We start from the raw sequence: 10,053 nt of genomic DNA on the forward strand, positions 1-10,053 counted from the left end.
TATTTATGGGGTACATGAGATGTTCTGATACAGGCATGTGATGCATAATAGTCATATCATGAAGAATGTAGTATATCCATCCCCTCAAGCATTTATCTTTTGTGTTACAAACATCCCAGTTATACTCTTTTAGTTATTTTAAAATGTATAATTGAATTATTATTGACTACAGTCACCCCGTTGTACCATCAAATAGTAGGACCCATTCATTCTTTCTTACTATTTTTTCGGTATGCGTTAACCATCCCCATCTTCTCTCCCCCCTCCCTGCTACCCTTCCCAACCTCTGGCAACCATCCTTCTACTCTCTATCTTTGTGAGTTAAATTATTTTGATTTTTAGATCCCACAAATAAGTGAGAACAGTGGCAGAAATTATTACTATTAATGCTTTTTTGGCCACTCAGTTAATTTTACTCTTTCAGCCTCCTTTTTCTATCTGCGGAGAAGAGTAATTCCTACATTAGTGTACTGTGAAGATTTAAAGGACAAAAGTACTTTGAGGGTGATCAGCTTATTTTATTTTTAACAATTTTGGCTGACATTTACTTAAACGTATTAACAGCTGGCATCACTTATTTCATGCTTTTGAAAAAGCCTTACATGTGTAGGGCCACTTTGTTTTGCAAAATGCTTAAAGCTCAGGAAATTTGCTCTGGATTTCTTTTTTTTTTTTTTTTTTGTGACGGAGTCTCGCTCTTTCACCCAGGCTGGAGTGCAGTGGCGCGATCTCGGCTCACTGCAGGCTCCGCCTCCCGGGGTTCCCGCCATTCTCCTGCCTCGGCCTCCCGCGTAGCTGGGACTACAGGCGCCCGCCATCTCGCCCGGCTAATTTTTTGTATTTTTAGTGGAGACGGGGTTTCACCATGTTAGCCAGGATGGTCTCGATCTCCTGACCTCGTGATCCACCCGCCTCAGCCTCCCAGAGTGCTGGGATTACAGGCGTGAGCTACCAAACCCGGCCCTGCTCTGGATTTCTTAAATAGCTAGGGAGTTTGGAAGGCGGGAAGGAAATAAATGAGAATTTCTCCTCGAGCTGAAGAAAGTCCCCTTTGTCTGAGTTATGGTATCTTCTTCAAAAGACATTTTATATGGTGCAAAATGTTTCATATAGTCCACTATTGATCATCGGGACATTTAGCTGTTTGGGAATTACCAGTAAAAAAAGGTGCAGTGGAGACTGGGGCTGGTCTCACCTTCCTAGCATGGATTGATTACTAACCTTTAGGGTCTTGGGAGTGGAGAGAACCTGAAGGAGGAAGGGAGAGCAGCTGAGATGATGCAGCAGCTACTACTGATAACAATGGTAACAACAGTAACGAAAATGACAGCCAACATGTATCCAGTGCTTTCTGTATGCCGCGCAGCTCCATGGTAAGTGCTTTCCTTGTGGGATCTGCCTCTCTCTCCAGGTTTGGGAAGTATAGATTTAATTCTGCGCTGTAGCAGAGAGATCACGAGGTCACATAAGTTGTCCAAGTTTATTCAGGTTTATTAATTGGTGATAGAGGCAAGATTTTAACTCAGCTCCTTTTGACTTCAAAGCTAAGCTTTTAGATTCTTTTTCTTTTTTTTTTGAAACGTAGTCTTGCTCTGTTGCCTAGGCTGGAGTGCAGAGGCCCGATTTCAGCTCACTGCAACCTCTGCCTCCCAGGTTCAAGTGATTCTCCAGCCTCAGCTTCCCAAGTAGCTGGGATTACAGGCACCGGCCACCATGCCTGGCTAATTTTTGTATTTTTAGTAGAGATGGGGTTTCGCCATGTTGGCCAGGCTGGTCTTGAACTCCTGACCTCAGGGGATCCACCCTCCTCGGCCTCCCAGATTGCTGGGATTGCAGGCATGAGCCACCGTGCCCGGCCTTCTTTTTTGTTTTTGTTTTTTAGAGACAGAGTCTCACTCTGTCACCCAGGCTGGAGTAAAGTGGCACGATCTTGGCTCACTGCAGCCTCGACCTCCTGGGTTCAAGCGATTCTCTTGCCTCAGCCTCCCATGTAGCTGGGACCACAGCGACGCACCACCACTCCTGGCTAATTTTTTTAAAAATTTTCTCTAGAGGTAGGGTCTTTCTTTGTTGCCCAGGCTAATCTCAAACTCTTGAGCTCAAGGGATCCTCTCCCCTTGGCCTCCTAAAGTGCTTGTATTATAGGTGTGAGCCACCTTTCGCAGTCTAGCTCTTAGATTCCATAGCTTTACATCTTTTCCCACTATCCTGCACTGTAGCAACTAACTGAAGCTGGAGAAAATTCTTTCCTCTCTTTGTTTTCCCTTCCCGGAGAATGAGCAGATTCTGTGCATCTTTATTCCTTCCATGCTCCCCATTCATTAATCAATACAAATAGCAAATACCTACTGCATGCAAAGAGACACAAGTTGGTATCAATTTTGTCCAGCAAGGCAGAATGGTCCTAGAATCAATTCCCAAATATGAAATGAAAAAGATATTTTGGCTGGGTGTGGTGGCTCACTCCTGTAATCCCAGCACTTTGGGAGGCCTAGGCAGGCAGATCACCTGAGGTCAGGAGTTCGAGACAGCATGGCCAACATGGTAAAACTCTGTCTCTACTAATAATACAAAAATTAGCCAGGCGTGGTGGTGGGCACTTGTTGTCTTAGCTGCTTGGGAGGCTGAGGCAAGAGAATCGCTTGAACCTGGGAGGTGGAGTTTGCAGTGAGCTGAGATCGGGCCACTGCCCTCCAGCCTGGGCTGTAGAGTGAGACTGTCTCAAAAAAAAAAAGTTTTAAAAGTATGGATAATTGTTACATTTTACAATTAAAAATGTAGTTCTTATTCACTGAAGAAAATTTGAACCACAAAGAAAAGTATAAAGAAGGAAATAAAAATTTCCTACTATCCTATGCTCAGAGACAACAACCTCTGTTAACACTCCAGTATGTTTGTTGAAAAAAATGAAAATGCTTTTCCTATTTCTTTTTTTTCCTTTGAGACAGGGTCTTACTCTGTTACCCAGGTTGGAGTAGTTTTTGCTATTTATACATAAAAATATAAATTCTAACTTATAGAAAACATTTAAAATTTTTATTAGGGGTATATCATGTTGTAACTTGTTTTTCACTTAAATCAGAAACCTTTTCCTATATTGTTAAATATTTTTTAAAATGTTTTTTCTTTTATTGATATATCATAATTTACATATTGATGGTGTACATTAATTTACATATTGATGGTATACATTAATTTACATATTGATGGTGTACATTAATTTAGATATTGATGGTATACATTAATTTACATATTGATGGTGTACATTAATTTACATATTGATGGTGTACATGTGAGTGTTTGTTACATGCAAAGAATGTGTAATGATCAAGTTAGAGTAATTGGGGTATCCATCACTTTGAGTGTTTATCATTTTTATATGTTGGTATCATTTCAAGACCTCTCTTCCAGTTACTTTGAAATATACATAATATGGTTGCTATGTATAGTCACCCTAGTCTGTTATTAAACATTATAACTTATTTCTTCTATCCAACTATATGTTTGCTCCCATAACCAACTACTCTCCTCTCCCTCCCCCCTCCCCCACACCATTCCCCGTCTCTGGCATTTTTCGTTCTATTCTTTATCTCTATTAGACCTCTATTAGATCAAGTTTTTTAACTCCCACATATGAGTGAGAACATGTGGTGTCTGTCTTTCTGTGCCTGCCTTATTTCACTTAACATAATGACCTCCAGTTCCATCCATATTGCTGCAAATGATATGATTTCATTCTATTTTTAATGCCTGAATAGTATTCCATTGTGTATATGTACCACATTTTAAAAAATTCATTCATTTGTTGATGGGCACTTAGGTCGATCCCAGATCTTTGCTACTGTAATAGTGCTGCAATAAATATGCAAGTGCAGGTATTTCTTTGATATACTGATTTCTTTTCTTTTGGATAGATACCCAGTAGTGGGAATGCTGGGTCATACGGTAGTTCTAACTTTAGTTTTTTGAGAACTCATACTGTTTTCCATAGGGGTTGTAATATTTACATCAGTGCATAAGAAATCCCTTTTCTCCACATCCTTACGAGCATCTGGTTTTTTTTTTGTTTTTTTTTTTGAGACGGAGTCTTGCTCTGTCACCCAGGCTGGAGTGCAGTGGCGTGATCTCGGCTCACTGCAAACTCCGCCTCCCAGGTTCATGCCATTCTCCTGCCTCAGCCTCTCCGAGTAGCTGGGACTACAGGCGCCCGCCACCACACCTGGCTAATTTTTTGTATTTTTAGTAGAGACGGGGTTTCACCGTGGTCTTGATCTCCTGACCTCGTGATCCGCCTGCCTCGGCCTCCCAAAGTGCTGGGATTACAAGCGTGAGCCACCGCGCCCGGCCGATCATCTGTTTTTTTGTGTTTTTAATAGTAACCATTATAACTGAGGCGAGATGATGGCTCCTTTTGGTTTTGATTTTCATTTCTGAAATGATGTTGAACATTTTTCATAGACCTGTTGTCCATTTTTATGTCTTCTTTTGAGAAATGTTTATTCATGTCCTTTGCCTACTTCTTAATGGGATTATGTGTTTTTTAACTGCTGAGATGGTTGAATTCCTTGTACATTCTGGATATTAGTCTCCTGTTGGATGAGTAATTTGTAAATACTTTCTCCCATCCAAAAGGTTGTCTCTTCACTCTGATAGTGTGTCTGTTTTGCTGTGCAGAAGCTTTTTAGTTTAATATAGTTCAATTTGTCTATTTTTCTTGCCTTTTAAGGTCTTAGCCATAAAATCTCTACCTAGACCATGTCTTGAGAAGTTTTTAAAATATTTTCTTCCATTTGTTTCATAGGTTTGGGTCTTAGGTTTAAGTCCTTAATCCATCTTGAATTGACTTTTGTGTATGGTGAAAGATAGGGATCAAGTTTTGTTCTCCTGAGTATGGTTAGCCAGCTTTTTCAGCACCATTTACGGAAAAGGGTGTCCTTTCCCCAGTGAATGTTATTGGCAGCTTTGTTGAAGATGAGCTCGTTGCAAATATGTGGATTGCAAATATGTGGATTCATTTGCAAATGTGCATTTGCAAATATGCAAATATGTGGATTCATTTTTGGCTTCTCTATTCTCTTCTGTCAGTCTGTGTGTCTATTTGTGTACCAATATCATGCTGTTTTGGTTACTGGAGCCTTGTAATACATTCTGAAGTCAGGTAGTGTGATGCCTCCAGCTTCATTCTTTTTGCTCAGGATTTCTTTGGCTCTTCAGGCTCTTTTTTGGTTCCATACAAATTTTAGAATTTTTAAAATATTTCTGTGAAAAATGATGTTGCCATTTTGATAGTGATTGCATTGAATCTGTAGGTTGCTTTCATCGATATGGTCATTTTAACAATATTAATCCTCCCATCCCATGAGCATGGGATGTTTTCCCACTTGTTTGTATTCTTTTCAATTCCCTTCATCAGGGTTTTGTAGTTTTCCTAGTAGAGATCTTTCATCTCCTCGGTTAAATATATTCCTAGGTACTTTTTTTTGTTAGCTATTGTAAATGGGATTGCCTTCTTGATTTTTTTGTCTTTTTCATTACTGATGTATAAAATGCTTATGATTTTTGTATGTTCATTTTGTATACTGCAAATTTATTGGATTTATCAGTTCTAAAAGTTTTCTGGTGAAGTCTTTTATATTTTTCTAGATAGAAGATCATGCATCTGCAAAAAGGAACTTTTTTTTTTTTTGAGACAGAGTCTTGCTCTGTTGTCCAGGCTGGAGTACAGTGGCACAATCTCACTGCAGGCTCCGCCTCTTGGGTTCGTGCCATTCTCCTGCCTCAGCCTTCCGAGTAGCTGGGACTACAGGCACCTGCCACCATGCCTGGCTAATTTTTTGTATTTTCAGTGGAAACAGGGTTTCACCATGTTAGCCAGGATGGTCTTGATCTCCTGATCTTGTGATCCATGAGCCTCAGCCTCCCAAAGTGCTGGGATTACAGGCGTGAGCCACTGAGCCTGCCCAAAAGGGAACAATTTGAATCCCTCTATTCCAATTTGGATGCCTTTTATTTCTTTTTCTTGCCTGATTGCTCTGGCTAGGATTTCCAGTACTATGTGAAATATGAGTGGTCAAAGTAGGCATCCTTGCCTTGTTCCAGTTCTTATGGAAAAGGCTTTCAACAAATTCCCATTAAGTATGATGTTAGCTGTGGGTTTGTCATATATGTCATTTACTATTTTAAGGTATGGTCCTTCTGTGCCTAGTTGGCTTAGAGTTTTTATCATGAAGAGGTGTTGAATTTTGTCAAATGCTTTTCTGCATTTATTGAGATTATCATGTGTTTTTTGTCCTTTATTTTGTTGATGCAATGTATTATGTTTATTGATTTGTGTATTTTGAACCATCCTTGCAACCATTATATAAATTCCACTTGATCATGGAATATGATCTTTTTGACATGTTGTTGGATTCCATTTCCTAGTATTTTGCTGAGGATTTTTGCATTTATATTCATCAGGGATATTGGCTGATAGTTTTCTTTGTGTGTGTGTGTGTTCTTGTCTGGTTTTGATATCAGGTTAATGCTGGCTTTGTAGAATGAGTCAGGGAGCATTCTATCTTTAATTTTTTGGGATAATTAAAAAAGAATTGGTATTAGTTCTTTTTTTGTATATTTGGTAGTATTATGCAGTGAATCCATCCACTCCCGGGATTTTCTTTGTTGGGAGACTTTTTATTACTTATTCCATCTTGCTGCTGGTTATTGGTCTGTTCAGGTTTTCTCTTTATTCCTGATTAAATCTTGGTACGTTGTGTGTTTTTAGGAATTTATCCATTTCCCTTAGATGTTCCACTTTGTTAGTGTACAGTTGTTCATAATACTCTGATTTTTTTTTTTTTGTACTTCTGTGGTATCAGTTGAAATGTCTCCTTTTTCATTTCTTATTTGTTTTATTTATTTTTTTCTTGGTTAGTCTAGTTAGTGGTTTATCAATTTTATGATCTTTTAGAAGAACCAGCTTTAAATTTTATTGTTCATTTGTACTGTTTTTTAGTCTCTATTTAGTTCTGCTCTGATCCTTGTTATTTCTTTCCTTCTACTAATTTTGAGTTTGGTTTGTTCTTGCTTTTCTAGTTCTTTGTGGTGCATTGTCATTCGATGGTTTATTTGAAATCTTTCTGTTTTTTTTTTCTTTTGTGTAGGTGTTTATTGCTATAAACTTCTTGCTTAGCATGGCTTTTGCTATGTCCCACAGATTTGGTATGTTGTATTCCCATTTTAATTTGTTTCAAGAAATTTTTTTATTTTCATCTTAATTTCTTCATTGACCCAATGATCATTCAGGAGCATATTGTTTAATTTCTATGTATATGTGTAGTTTCCAAAGTTCCTGTTGGTATTCATTTCTAGTTTTACTCTGTTGTAGTCTGAGAATATACTTGATATCATTTTGATTTTTAAAAATTTGTTGAGACTTGTTTTGTGGCATAGTATATGGTCATTCCTGGAGAAAGTTCTATGTGTTCATGAGACGAATGTATATTCCACAATTGTTGGATAAAATGTTCTGTACATGTCTGCCTGTTAGGTTCATTTGGTCTAAAGCCCAGTTTAAGTCCAATTTTTTTCCCTGTCTGAATGATCTATGTAATGCTGAGAATGAGGTGTTGAAGTCTCTCACTGTTATTGTATTGCTATTTCTTTCTTTAGATCTACTAATATTTTCTTTATGAATCTGAGCACTCCAGTGTTGGGTGCATATATATTTATAATTGTTATAGCCTCTTGCTAGAGTCATCCCTTTATCATTAAATAATGACCTTCTTTATTTATTTCTATGCTGTTTTTGGCTTAAAGTCTTTTAAAATCTGATGTAAGTATAGCTACCGCTGCTCATTTTTGGTTGCCATTTGCATGGAATATCTTTTTTCATCCCTCTACTTCCAGTCTATATGTGTCTTTATAGGTAATGTGTATTTCTTACAGGCAGCATATGGTTGGATTATGTTTTATCCATGTAGCCAGTCTATGTTGATCTCAGCTGAGCTGGTTGCTCACTTCTTTCTCCTTCTGTGCCTCAGGTGTTTCCTGTAACTTCTCTGTTGGACTCTGGTGTTCTCTCCTGGATGTCCTATTAGAGGTGTGATTATTCATAATTTTGGTTCTTCATTCTGGAGAGGGTGAGTGTCCAATGTCTCTAGTCAGCCATCTTGAACCAGAATCCTCTAAATATAGTTTTCACATAGCTACATTGAATGCCATTTTGTTATAACCTATTTAATCATTCAAATGTTATTAAGCATTTAGGTTGTTCTGTTTTTCACTATTATCAACAATGCTTGATGGGCATCTTTGCACATACTTCTTGCATTACATCTCTGATTATTTCTTTATGATAGATTACTATAAGTGGAATTACTTAAGAGAAGAGATAAGCTCATTCTTCAAGGCGTTTGGATCATGGTGCCAAATTGCTCTTTAGAAAGATTTACTACTTTCCTGTCCTGTCAAAGGGTTGTTCCAAGAAGACTTTTTATTTTATTTTTAAAATCGGAAGTAGAGGCTTTCTTTCTCTTTGAGTTTTGATTCACAGGCAATATTTCTGGGCAACTTCTCTATGTGTGTGTGTTTGCTGTTTCTGGAGAAGATGCCAAGATGGCGGCCAAAACACTGCTGTCTCTCTCTGAGTAGCCTCCTGGGACTAGCACTTTTGGCAGCATGTGATGGCCACTTTCCTATGTGGCAGAACCTGCCTCTTACTGCATATGCCAGTTCTTCATTTTTCTAGCCTCTCTTGCCAAGGCTTGGGCATATGATTTACCCTGGCCAATGAAAACAGAAGATAATTCAGGACTATTAAGAGAAATATTTTTAATCCTGATCAAGAGGTAACCTCCTATTTCTCCCAACCTTTGAATATGGTTGTATGGGGATACAATTTTAGGAGCTGTGGAAGCCATATTGTGAGTGTAAAGGGAAGACCAAGAGTCAAGACTAATGGTTGGAAGACAAATTGTTGGGGCACAGAATATGATTCCTCCAAATATGGCACTTTGATGTACTGAGTGCTTTGAGAATTGAAAGGCCTCAGAAATAAGCCTCAGAACCAAGGTCTCTCTCGTATCTTCTACTCCCTCCCTGTCTCTCTGATTCTCTTTCCCAAAGAAGCACTGGAAGGGACTCTTTCTAGAATTTTCTTATCTATGAAAGCATCTTTCTAAATGAACACAATTGTTCTTACTCCCTCAGTAGGAATGTCATCAAATAACCAGAAAAAGATCAACCACTGGAGGAGAGAAGAGATTAGGAGTTGTCACTGCATCCAGATAGACTTTTCATCTGTTCTGAGGGTAGCTCTGGAGACTACCTGGGGACTTTATCTGCATAATAAGGCAACCTTTGTTCCTGTGCAGTCCTGGCCCTCACCTCCCTGTAACTTGTCCCATTCAGCTTCCATAAGAGAATCACTTACACGATAATATCTGTCTCCCAGGTCCATACACTTCTCTCCTAGGAAGAGAGTATTTAAACCTCAATCATCTGGTCCCTCTTTGAGTTTCATACTTTGTGTATGGCTTTATGCTTATGCATATTAAATAAATTTTGTATGCCTTTTTCTCCTGTTATTCTGCCTTTTGTCAGTTCCTTTTCAGTGAATCTTTTGCGGGCAAAGGGGAAGCTTTCCCTTGTTTCCTACAAAGTACTGGAACTGTCCACACTGGACTTTTTATGTGAAAAGAAAACCAAATTGTCCTTTTTTTTTTTTTTGAGATGGAGTTTCTCTCTTGTCACCATTGCTGGAGTGCAGTGGTGCGATCTTGGCTCACTGCAACCTCTGCCTCCCAGGTTCAAGTGATTCTCCTGCCTCAGCCTCCTAAGTAGCTGGGATTACAGGCAACTGCCACCATGCCCAGCTAATTTTTGTATTTTTAGTAGCGATGGGGTTACACCATATTGGCCAGGCTGGTCTCAAACTCCTGATCTCAGGTGATCCACCCACCTCAGCCTCCCAGAGTGCTGGGATTACAGGCGTGAGCCACTGCACCAGGCCTAATTGTCCTATTTTTAAATGCCATTTTTATCAGTTGGCTTGTTATTTGTAGTTGAAAG

This window comes from Hylobates moloch, unplaced genomic scaffold, assembly GCF_009828535.3.
Source record: "Hylobates moloch isolate HMO894 unplaced genomic scaffold, HMol_V3 SCAFFOLD_11, whole genome shotgun sequence".
Classification (NCBI taxonomy): domain Eukaryota; kingdom Metazoa; phylum Chordata; class Mammalia; order Primates; family Hylobatidae; genus Hylobates; species Hylobates moloch.